This window comes from Mus pahari, chromosome 11 (genome assembly GCF_900095145.1).
Source record: "Mus pahari chromosome 11, PAHARI_EIJ_v1.1, whole genome shotgun sequence".
NCBI classification, from domain to species: Eukaryota; Metazoa; Chordata; class Mammalia; order Rodentia; family Muridae; genus Mus; species Mus pahari.
Window position 1 is genome coordinate 75,244,717 of NC_034600.1, and position 13,274 is coordinate 75,257,990.

General features: G+C 41.6%; 1 protein-coding gene across 3 annotated transcripts in view; it reads left to right on the forward strand.

The window, feature by feature from the left end:
• Ctnnd2 (catenin delta 2) overlaps positions 1-13,274 on the forward strand; it is an 801,097-nt gene that overhangs the window by 717,135 nt on the left and 70,688 nt on the right. The window lies entirely within an intron of this gene.

Genomic DNA, 13,274 nt, shown 5'->3' on the forward strand with positions numbered 1-13,274 from the left:
TGTGTGTGTGTGTGTGTGTGTGTGTGTGTGTTACCGTGTTTATTAGAAGCTCTGCGTTTTCCAGCTTTGAGGAATGCACATGTTGTCCCTTTAGAATTTGAAAGGGAAATGTGGTCTCTAATCCTTGCAAATGGGAAATGATCTCTGTGGTTCATATTTAATCCTGTGGTCCCCACATCCCAAGGCTCTGCTGGGCTGTTTGTTTGTTTCCTATGTGGTGAAATTAGGATGTCTGGTGGGGTACTTCTCCTTCTCCCCATCTCTCAGTTATTTTCCTTTCTATGTTTAGTTATCTACCCCATCCTATATTATTTATTTATATAAAATGAAATCAAAATGAACTAGTCTCCAAGGAGGGAGTAAAGAGATAATGTATGCCTGTGCCTCTTCTACAATTGATTCTTCATTCCATGCTAGTTCCGGGTCTGTTCTACGTTCAGGGATTCCTACCTATGAGTGAAGGAGACAAGGAGCCTTGGGACACTCAGGAAAAGTCCATCTACCATTACAGAACCAATACACAAGTCACATGCTGGCTAGAACTGTTCTGTCAGGGAAAGTGGTGATGGATGCAGTCATTGGGGAGCTTGCAGCTTTTAACACTTTTAAAATGTGCAATTCCATGTCACTGGGTGCTTCCACAATGTTGGAAAAAAAACACCTGGTTTTGATTCCAAAAGCTCTTCCTGTACCCATTAAGCAGACTCTTACCCTCCAAGTAAGTTGGCCACCCAGCTGCTCCATGACAGTAGACTCCCCTGGTCTGGACATTCCCTATACGGAGAATCATGTGATGGGTGAGCTTTTGTGTCTTATGTCTTTGAGTTTTAGAATGGCTGTGATTTGTTCTATTATACATTAATAAATTATAATTGCATAATTGGAACGTAAAGTGGCATTAAGACACACACAATGTAGAGCAGCCAAATCAAGTTGCAGTCACTTGATTTGTACCTCACTAGCATTGTCAGGGTCTACATATGTAGCTCATGCTGCCCTTGAGTAGATTAAACAGTCAAGGCTGGCATCATCTATTCAATCCTAGTGCTAGGATTATAGACCTCAACCACCATGCTGGAACCAAAATATATATATATATATATATATATATATATATATATATATATATATATATGTAATAAATCATTTGAATGTTATTCTGTAATTAAAAACAACCAATGTCACCCCGTCCCTCACAGCCTGCAGCCTACAGTCACCAACAGTCTGGTTTTACTTCTAAAAGTTCATTCTTTATATTCAACATTTATATTTCCCTCGCCATGGGTGCCCCCGTTCCGTCAGTTATGTCAGAAGTGTTGTCATTTCCTTCTAGTTGAAGTCTGAAGAACAATCTATCGCACGCCCCATTTTCTCAATACCTTCATCCACTGATGAACACAGGGCATGGCTCTGTGCCCAGAAACTGAATTGCTGGATCATATGTTAATTATATTTTCACTTTTAAAATGTACCTTCCATAACACTTTCCTCGATGTCTGTACTAATTTAAAATCTCACCATCAAAGCACAGAGGAAAGGATCCTTCTGCCCCACACCCATCATGATTTATAAAAGCTGTTCTGACAGGTGTGAGCTGATGCTGCATCGTAGTTTAATCTGCATTTCCATAATGATTAGTAATGTTGGGTATTTTTTTCAGGTATCTCTTGGTCATCTGTGTCTCCTATTGAGACGTGCCTATTCATATTCTTTGCTCATTTTTAAACTGAGCAGTTTTCTTGTTGTTAGGATTGATTCTGTATGTGCTTTGGTATTAACCCCTCGTCAGGGACATTTTATCTCAAACCCCCTTCTGATGCTGTCAGTCATTCACACCTTCAGCAGAACGAATTGTGTATAGTTTGATACATCCTTGCATGTATGTTTTGAGTGTTCTTGCTCAGCTTTTGGGGCCAGATCTATAAGAATAAATACTCAGACCCTAATTGTGTAGCTTTCCCTGATGTGTTTCCTTTAAAATGTTGTGTAAATTTTCACTTGATTATGTAATATATTTGGGGCTTAGTTTTATATGTTGGCTGAAATTAGAGTTCGCTTTCATTCCCCTGCATACACAGTCTTGCCACTTTAAGGGTATGATTTTAAATGATGGGTTTAGTTGGGAGTTGTTGATAAGGAAACATCTCAGGGAGGGTCTAAAGGTCTAAGGTGGCCATGCATCTACCTAGAAGGCAGAAAATCCAAGCTGAAGGGGCAGCATATGCAGATGATGTATTGGAACGGGAGCTGGGAGCAAGTCTGGAGCCTTGGAGAGGCCTCGCTTGCCTAGCAAGAGTCATGGGAGCCTAGGTCAGAGAGGCCTGCTGTGCCTCTCTCAGTAAGTGAGAGGCCAAAGGCTGGTTGATGCCTGAAAGCTGAAGAATCCTCAGGAACCTGCAGGGAAATGTCACAAGCCCCCATAGATCACTGTCACAATGGTGGCATTGGAATTGAGGGATGGCAGAGTTCCTCGTGGACTTCCTGCATGACTCCTGGACAGTTTACAGGCTGGAGTCCAACAGCCTTGCAGCAGATGACAGTTATCAGTGACTGGCATCTGGAATCTAAAGGATTCTGGTCCAGGCAACTGGACCAACCACTGCAGCCAAGGTGCAGCATACTGTACCATCTGGCAAGTTTGGAGAAGTGAGGTATGAGTGCAGAAGTGGGCAAAACTCTATTCCTGTACATTTGAAGACTCAGGCATGATGTGCCGAGTAAACACTTGGTGATCCAGGAATTAGAAGCCTTTTCCCTGCCATGTCCCAATGCACATGTATGTGCAGGTTTTCAGCCATGCATTGGCTTAGAATAAACTCAGACTTCAGGCCCCATGTCTCCTAAGTGTACTCCCATCACCCTATTACAAAGAAGAAAGTAAATGTGAAATTTTGGTATTTGTACTTAGTTTGGGTTTAATTTTAGTATTTGCAGATTCTGCGTGCTTCATGTATTTAAACTAAGCTATTAGATCAAAAGGTCAATAACCCCTCTGCACACACACTTTCCATCTCCTTTCCTTAAGTAGTTATTCCAGACAGCACCAGCACTGGAGCTTCCAATAAAAGCCTCATCACTCCTCTATAATATGGAAAAAAAAATCAATAGCTAATCAGTCTACTGCCTGGATGCTAAGTGCTGCGTATTGTGCAGTTGTGTGTTTTATTTCTTGGTGGGATTAATCTATAACAAAATAGTGAACTATCGATTTGCCTTCTGGCTCATGGGCATCCCTTCTTTCTCTGACGCTAGTTATCCTGGGGTTCCTCAGAGCATGGAGGACTTGACGCTCCATATTGTCCATTAAGCCGTTGCTATCAGATGTTGCCAACTAGGAAATGGAGGCAGTCATTGAGAAACAGGCTTGAAAGCACCGAACCTACAGGGTTGATGAGCGCAGTAACTTTTTGTGAATGAAAAGAGTAGAATTTACCAACATATTAGATTCTGTTCAAGAGATAGCACAGTTTACTCTTGTCAACTACTTGGCTCTAAATACTGTATCAAAAATGATTATTTGTATAGAGAAATGCTATACAGCACTTTACATGTTGAGGAGAAAGAAATGATGACATTGAGTCAAGAACAACGAAAAAGAAAGGCTACTGTGGCCATCTTGTATCTTCTGTCAATTGTCTCTGAAAGTTTCAGTGACGTCACCCGGGATCATGAGCTTAAAGGATCCTCTTTCTGAGGTGTCCACCCACTGTGTCCTCCCCCACAGCAGATGCCCCTTTCCCAAGAGATGATGCACCACCATCCATCAAGCCGCCCTACCTCCTTCCTTGGCTGGTTCTTAATAGCGATGGTCCCTATTTAAGATGTTTCCGCTCACAGCCTCTTAATTATGTTACTATAACAATAACATGCACATAGAAAAAAACTTGTTTGAATTTTGAATTTTTATTTTATCTCATGCTGATGGTTTGTCATACCATATTCTCTTCCAATTCTGGGTAGTGGCATTAAGTGACAAATTCAAATCAGGCATGAAATCATGGGGAAAGAACGCATGTTCTGCCATGTTGCTAAGCTATGATGTTCAGTAAGTTGGGTGTAGTAAATGCATTTGCTTGCAATACTGTCAACTTATAATGGCTTGTTGTGATATCACTCCAACTCAATGAGGATCAGTGTATGTAACATTGCTTACTGGCCTTGTATCTTTCTCCTCCACTGGGACATGAGCATAAGGGATGGATGCCTTGTCTTATTCTCTGATGTATTCTGTGTGTCTGCAATGGTATGTGACCCTTAAGAGGGACTTGATGAATATTTGCTGAGTGGATAGCTGAGTTACATATAAGAAAAATGTTAAGTAAACAAATTAATGGAAACACAAACCAGAGAAAAGGATTCCATGTTGATGAACAGCCAAAGAATCTGTTCATTTTCTCCTTAACTGTTGTAGTTGGATGAGGGTGGGCTCTTAGAATTTCAGAAGGAATCCAGCTTTCTCCGTCATTGGTTCTGAAGTCTCAGTTTAAATCACAGCTCTCTTGGACTATTCCCTTAATTGGCGTGAGAGTGGGCTGACAGCCACATTTGCACTCGAGGGAAGGATCATCTTCAGAGGGATCCATTATCAGGAAGTGGTTGACTAAGTAATGGTCACACTAGTCCATTACATCTACAGAGAAGCAAGCAATACCACTTTCTGGAGCCTAGCTGCCTCTGTGTTCCTCGTCTTCCCATGGGGCTGTTTCCATGGCTATGTGTATATCTCTGCAAACTGATGTTGTGTATGATATATATATATATATATATATATATCCTGAATTCTTCCTAATGATGCAACACAGCAGCTAAGGTTAATGCCTGTACATAACATTCTTTGCAACATTCGGAAATGTTAATTCCCCCCCCCATGTGATGTAGGTTGGTTTAGAGAGAGAGGGAGGCTAGCTTCGGTGAAAAGGGTGTATCATAGCATATCCCTTTATGTTTCCAGTTCTAAGCTTGTTTCAGCACTGGACAGTTCCCAGAGCTTTTCAGTTCCCAATGGCGCGCCCAGTCCTTACCCTTCACTACCAGACAAACCCAACAGAACAGAGTCCCTAAGGCACATCTGGACTTGCACCTCCTGACCTCTCCTGTTACTTGAAGCCCAGTTCGGGTATCCCTTCCTAATGAAAGCTACTTCCTTGGCTTAGAACTTTTCACATGTGAACTGTACCCTTCCCTGAAGCAGGGAGTAATTACATTAGGGATAGAGCTATGTTTAATTATTCATTGTTTTAAAACTTAAATTTTATTTCCAGAATTTTATACGTAATTATTATCTTTGTAATACCTACCCTTTCCTCTACCTCTCTTCCCATGTTCCTTCCCTACTCCCTCTCAAATTATTGGCCATAAATTCCTTAATTATTATTACTGTGCATACACATACCCACTGAGTCCAGTTAATGTTAATAATAATTAAATTATTTAATTATTATTATTTCAAATAAATTCTTTAATTATTTTCATATTTTATGTTTAATATTTTTTTGTATTTAATAATTATAATTACTATGGCTGTCCATGCACACACCTGCTGAGTCCAGTTAATGTTGCTAGTGTTTGTATGTGCATAAAGCTGACCGCTTGGGATTGGATAATCTGTCAGGGTTCACCCCTGAGTTGTATTTATTTTGATATTCCATAATGCCTGGAGCTTTGCTGTGCCTGTAATAGGCGCTCAGAGAACATTTGCTGAGTATATTCATCCATGATGGATGAATGAATAGCACGTTACTTATTATGAAGAGCAAGTTCTAGAGGGGCATTACAGGATCTCAAGTGAGGAGACGAATGAGTGGAGGGAATTGTCTGGTCCAGCCTTTACCTATAGAGTCCAGGAACTTGAGGAGATGTTGCAGATGTTCTGTCAAATCCATGGTTGTAAGCAGACTCCTTTAGATGAGATTTGGGATTTGGTGGGAAATAACACTTTCCACATAGGACTGAATCATCCATTGCCAACGACATCTGTGCTGGCAAGGCACCTGCATCTCCAAAGCGTGGCGACAGAGTGTCTCTCTTGGCTCCCCTGAGTGACGATGGTTCCAGGCCACATCTCTGGCAGGCAAGACAGGTCTAGAATGCCATCCACCCCACCCCCAGTGTTGCCACAAGAACACAACCTTTCTGTATTGAGTTGTTCTTCACTCTGACTGGACTTTATCCTTTGCCACCCAATGGGGCTTCTCTTGGGCACTGGCCTCCCTGCCTGCCCTAACAGCAAAGAAGGCACAACTGGCTGGTTGGGGGGGGGGGCAGGAAGGAACTGTTCCCTACCACGTGTCCCTAAAAATGGACACAAGTGGAACACAGGCTCTCCCCCTTGTAGCAGGCAAAATGCAGCTCCTACTCCACGCAATAATGAGATCTAGGCTGCAAACCCACTGCACGTCTTTAAGTTTTAAATCTCTCTTTTCTTTCATCAGTGCGAATGGAAGACTACTCTGTCCTAAATTTCTTCCCTTGTCCCAATTTATTTTAAACATTTAGGTTTAAAAAAATATTTTGGGCCATTCTAAAAACTCAATAGAGTATACTGGCGATCTTTAAAGAATGACAGAAAATGTTCCATATTTAACCAAAATGGATGAGGAGATGAAGGGAGTGGGAATATTGTCCATAGGATTACAAGTTTGTCTCTCCCTACACCAGATCTTTATGCAATGAGATGGTATACTTTCTCTGGAGGCCTGCAGGAGGAGCTGCTGTGCAGAGGGTGGCGAATCACCATTGAGCTACCACTGCCCCAAGGGAAGCCTGGCTTGGTAAATGTTATCCATCCCGTGAGTGAATGTTTGACAAGTATCTGCACTTAGGGAATTCTAGACCCTCGCAATACTTACTCTCAATTAAACTTTGACATGTGTTCTTACCTGAAGTCACGAATGTATGTTTTTGAGGACTAAACAGATACCCGGCACCTTGGTTGTGGCCTCCATAGCAGTGATTCCTTTGAAATCAGTGTGAAAACACTATGTAAATTTGGAAGCCTAGAATTAAGAAACACCCTAGTCTCCATGCAATTCCTGTTTGGAACATGGTGGTGTTCTGTGCCTCCTGGCAGAACTAAAAAGCAGAGAGAGCTCTAGAACGTTCTGTCCATTAATTCAGACAGATATAGGCATGTGTTCCTGCATGTATTGGTTATTTCCCATCCCGTGGCAGTAGGTTAGATGCAGCAAAGGCTTCTGGGCCACATTAACTCCACTCTGGGAAGCAGACCTCCCAAGCAATATTCATCACATGACACCATAAGCGCGTGCTTCGTCTGTGCCCTCGACCCTGACTAATCTCTGAGTCCAGGGAAAGTCTCCGGGCCTCTGGAAGACTCCAGACACTGCGGGAGGCAATGTATCATTTTAATCCTGGAAAAGTATTAACTTCACTTTATTAAGTAGATCTGAGGACATTTTAGAAACCTACCTCCCCTACATCCCAAAACAGCCCAGGGCAGATGTTGTTTTAATTAAAACACGTGTAATTTCAATTAGTATTTTAAGAAGAAATCTGATTTTTCCAGACAGGGTGATTTATGAGCTGTCTCACATTAGTAATTTGGTCTCAAAAGCCAGATCCTAGCAAAAGGAGAGCTCTGTGCTTCAGCCAATCATTTACATCTTCAGATCTTGTACCCTAACCCTCAGGACTCAGTCTCCCAAAGACTGATTCTCTCTCCTGTGAAACCACGACTTCTCTGTTAATTAAGTTTGGACTCTTATTGGAGAATGTTGGTGACTGGGTCTGGCAGATAAGAATGCCTTGGCAGGGTAGTTATAAATAAATCAAAGAGTCAAAAATTATTTTATTAGGCAGTAATTTAATGGTTCATCCCTTGGAAATGTTTCATGTAGGTAAAAAGCAAAAATGAGAACTTTTATAGTTGCTTCCAATTCAGCTTAAAGGCTTCAGAGAAGAGAGAGAGAGAGAGAGAGAGAGAGAAAGGGGGCAGGGTTTTGTGTTGACTAGGCATGCGTTTAATGCCTAGCCAAACAATTTGAAGAAATTGCTTAGCAAAGAGGCGGTGTGGGAAAAATGAAGCATGAATTGTCATCTTTTCCCTTTGTCACCTGTCCCCCATCCTGGCTGCCACATACACGCAGTCTGTATCATGTGGGGAGCAAGTTTTCCTCTCTTTTTTTTTTTCTTAAAAGATTGATTTATTTGTTATATGTAAGTACACTGTAGCTGTCTTCAGACACTCCAGAAGAGGGTGTCAGATCTTGTTACAGAAGGTTGTGAGCCACCATGTGGTTACTGGGATTTGAACTCAAGGCCATCAGAAGAACAGTCAGTGCTCTTAACCACTGAGCCAAGTTTTCCTCTCCAATGCCAGAAATAATGTTGTAGGAAGATGTTAAAATTTTAGGATGAGTATTCTTTTGGCCACCAGAGCTTCTGGTTCTTATTTCCCCTGCTTGATCTTGAGGAATGACCAAACAGGTGAGTACATTTGTCATTATTCAGTCAAAAGGAGTAAAATGTTGCGAAGCAGTTGCCTAAGTCATAGCTTAGGAAGGACCTGCCTTCCAGAGAAATGGTCCTGAGCCAGATGACTGACCTGCTGCTAAACTGAACTCTTGGAGGAGACAATAGTGTGTCTCCATCTAGACTCTACTTAGAGATAGACTCCGCTCTTTACTATAGCGATATGAAATAGCTTCTACATAGCTTCTGTGATTTTGATCCTAAGTCCACTGCATCAAGAAGAAACAGGTCATTATGTTCATGCTGCCATACAGGAGCCAGTGTGACAATTAGTAACAGGCACAGGAAAGCAGCAGCTAGGGCAGCCCCCAGGAGCCTGTCTGAAGCTCTCCTGCAAACTCTTTCACAGACTTCTGGTATACAGAAAGGTTTTCATCTCTCACACCTTAGGAAGTCCATGATCTATTACTGTGTGATAGAAATGCCTGTCTCTTATTGGTAATAAAATTACTTATTCAGTTTTGTGTAGTATGCCTTAAATCAGTATCAGGTAAAACTATTAACTTTGAAGTGTACAACAATTCAGAATACAAAAGGAGCTTCCTAACATACATCTATCCTCTGAACCACAGAGAGTATCGCCCTTACCATCATTTGATAAAGATTTGGGACAGAACGACATGGGACAAAGAGGACAGAAGCCACTGTGGGGTTGCTGATTTTAAGCAGGAAAGAGTAGTATTGCAGCTCCCAGCATTAGAGGGGATCCTGTGCTCAAGACGAACCAAAAGATAAAAACCCCAGTGGTCCTCACCTTGAGACTTGAGCAGTTTAATTTGCTTGTCAGAAAGAAAAGTTATAGCCATGGAATGGGAAGGAGTGGTATTAAATTTTTAATTACGTTCACAGACAAATGTACCCGGTGCCTGTGTGAGTCAGGTCATTTTAAAAGTGACCTTATTACTTTTAAATGTTAGGAACCCAATAGTTTTAACTCTCAGCCACCAGTCAAGTTCACTCTTCACATTCTAATTCAAGCCCTGGTGCTCTCTGTCTCTCTGCCTCCTGCCATTTTCCCAGTGAAGAATGCAATGAAATGAAGATATGTTTTTCTTCTGCCTTTTCCTTCACTCCAAGGGGTAAATCTTTAAATCCTAGAAAAGAATTTGGAAATAGGCAAAATTAGTGTAAATATGAGCAGTTAACTTTATACCAGGCAGCATAAAATATATGTATTCAAGGTAACAGCAGTAAGCATGAATGACTTATCATTAAAAGTATGAACTTAGCCGGGCGTGGCGGCACATGCCTTTAATCCCAGCACTTGGGAGGCAGAGGCAGACGGATTTTTGAGTTTGAGGCCAGCCTGGTCTACAAAGTGAGTTCTAGGACAGCCAGGGCTATACAGAGAAACCCTGTCTTGAAAAACAAAACAAAACAAAAAAAACCAAAAAACAAAAAAAAAAAACAAACAAAGAATGACAAAACGTTAGGGAAAGCCAAGGAGTAATTATTTTGCCTGGATTGGCTATTTCTGGGTGGCACGGAACATTCCAGAGTTACAAGGTACGTGCTACATTCTATGACAGATCCTTTACAAACATACAACACACACACACACACACACACACACACACACACTAAAAAATGATAAGAAAACAAGGAAAATGGAACTGTTTCTTGGGGAAGAAAAGATAGTAAATAGAAAACAGGGAAGATAGAAGGGAAATGCTGGCAAATGTTGCTTTAATAAAGGAGGAAGTGTATTTTCCCTAATCATATTCATGACAGAAACAAAAGAAGTTTTTTTTCCCCATGAAGCCAAAGTCTAGAATTAGGTAAAAACATTTGAATTACAAGGCAGAGGGTGCCTCCTCTATATCAATATTCCACGCTGCAAGCCTTGCTTCTCTAGAGTGCACAGAATCGGTCTCTGAGTAAGAAACTGTGCACACAGAGCCTACATTTAGTCCACCATCAATGCACTGTGCAGTGAGCCTCCCTTCAGTATGTCTGTGTCCCCCAGTGTGTCCATGGGATTTCATCCATAGCAGTGCGGCACAGGAGGGAGAACACAGAGGGAAGAGAGCTTTGGCTTTCCCCCACGATGGCTTAAGGCAGCACTTCTGAGCTAGCCACTTTGTCACTTTCCTGCATGGCTCCCGAAGGGACTCCAACCCTGATTGGCTTCACGCAGGCATGGAGTGGAGAGTTTAGGAGTTTTGGAAACAGAGAGAGATTTCGGAGAATGTCACCGCTGGTTTTTTTGGCAGTATGAACCTAGGAGAGTGGAGCTTAAGCATGAGGCGCACTAAAGGCTCATGCAACAGCACTCTTTCTTCGGGACATCAGGCAGTTCATATTCTGAGAGGGTTATGAACAGTCATATGAGCAAAGTTCATTTGAGTCCAAGCTGTATAGTCCCAAGGGCAAGGTCGCGTGACTTTAGGCTATATGTAGTCCTGAGGACACCTCACGCTCAGAAACATCATTCTGAATAATAATGGGAAGGTGTTGGGTAGGATGAAGTAAACCCCCCACCCCCGCTCCTATTCGGCACACGCGGGAGAAGCACAAAAGCACATTTCAAGAACATCCCATGTTTTGGATTGGTGAAGATTACAAGACGTTTCATTGAAGTTATCTCACAAGTTCTGAAACCTTCTCAGAGTTTCATTCCTGGGCTGTGTTCTGACAGGAGAGAAGAGCAGGAATAAGAGACAGGCGGTGTCAACCGACACCTGCTGTTTACTCTGAGCTACAAGCTCCCGGGGTCTCCAGAAGGTAGCTAAGCAGCTTGCTTGAACTGAATGAACGTACCACCGTAACACCGACTTAACAAGTGAATCCACATAGGAAGAGCGTGACCGAAGTGGACCCAGACCCAAGCCTTTGCTAAAACCATCACTTGCCCTTAAGCATCCCGCTGAACTTGAGGGAATATTTTGTTTCGTTCCTTTCTGTATGGCAAAGAGTATTTTAAATTTTCCGTCATGGAGCCAGCATAGCTGGCTAGACCCAACCCAGCTCATAAGCCTTGTACTTACTGTAGAACAGATGGGCAAGTCCAGGCCACCCTTGCTGTAAGGGACACAAACACAGAAGATTGAGGAAGGAAAGGACCAGGGAGGGCATGCAGTTATCTATTAGGGCGACGCCCACCCGAAAACTCCTCTCCCTTCCCCTGAGTGCTCACCTCTCAGCACCAGACTGGGATCAGCTCTGTAGGCCCTGAATTCCCTGAGTCAGCACGGTCTCTACTTGTTCCTTGGTCCCTCTGTGATCTGAATGACTAGATTTCAGTCCGTTGGTCAGTTCCTCTCCAGCTCCAAAGACATGTGAGATCCCTAACTTGAAACACACAAAGGTGAGGGCTCAAACAATTAACACAAGAAGCCCCATCATGGGGCTCAGAATGAGATCCTGTCATAGGGAAGAGGAGAGGTGGGTCAGAACTAGAAGGATTTGGGGGGGGGGGNGGGNGGGGAATGATTAAAAAAAGAAATAAGGAAAGAAATAAGAGACAGCATACCCCACCTTTCCCTACACCTGTGTGTTACTTTAAAAATAAAGCTGATTATTTATTTATTTTTGAAAATAAACTTTTTTCTTACAGTATATTCTTATAGTTTCCCCTCCCTCAACTCCTCCTAGATTCTCCCAACCTCCCCACCCACACGAATCCAGACTTCTTTCTTTCTCTCATTAGAAAACAAACAGGCAGCTAAATAAGATGAAAATAGAATAAAAACAAATCGGAATAATAAAAACACAACAAAAAATGAATTAAAGAAAAGCACAAAACCTTATAGAGAGAGAGAGAGAGAGAGAGAGAGAGAGAGAGAGAGAGAGAGAGAACACAAAAACACAAAATCAGAAATCATAATGTATAAGCAAAAGCTATAAGGTGAGGGGAGAAAGTGCTAGACAAAGCATTATGTGACAGAAAATGCCAAAATACCATGGAGTTTGTTGGCTGTCTACATACATCTACATACAGTCTGCATGCCAGTGCATCAATGTGTGCTGCTATCATCCTGACAATATGTACCAAGTCATATTAATGGGATTCAGCTTATTAGCTCTCCACATCATCATTTCACTTCCTTGGACACTGGCCCCTTTCACAGATCCCCTCTAAATTTTGCCAACTCATGAGGGATTTTTTTTTTTTTTGCTTCAAAGGCTCTTATTGATCATTCCTTCCATTAAAAAAATCAAATTAAAATTTCATTTTGGGTATTTCTCATGGTATCAGACTTAAACAATCAATGTCTTAATTGTTATTACTTTACCTGTTACAGTAGATATTAGCAGAGTATGGTTTATCACAACAATATGCATGTCATAGATTTTAATTAAAAATTAAATATAAAAGTAATATTGTATTGGAAACACATTCCTTGAATAGATGGGCTGTTTTTCCTCAGTCAATTTATATATTCAAAACCGAACACTTCTTCCTGCTTGAATGAACAGAGTTCACTATCGTTCTGTTTTCATTATTGTTTTGCTTTGATTCATAGATTTAAGAAGCAGTATTCATGTGTCTAATGTTAAGGTTGGCAAAGCACTTCCCTGTGGCTGTACCACATCATTCTTTGAACTTCCTTTGCTTTTCATTTCAAAAGTCTCATTACAGTCTATCATCATAATCTATTTTCAATTACCTACTAATGGGCAACTTGATTTACTCTCCTTTTGATGTTGTTGAAGTTAAAGGACTGGAAAGTTCTATGCTAGAAAACATTGGTGATCCATCCTTAGATGCTGTTCCTTGCAGCCTAAATTTGGACCACTTTAATTTACCTTAGTTTCATCACACAGGATATGAACCATCCTGG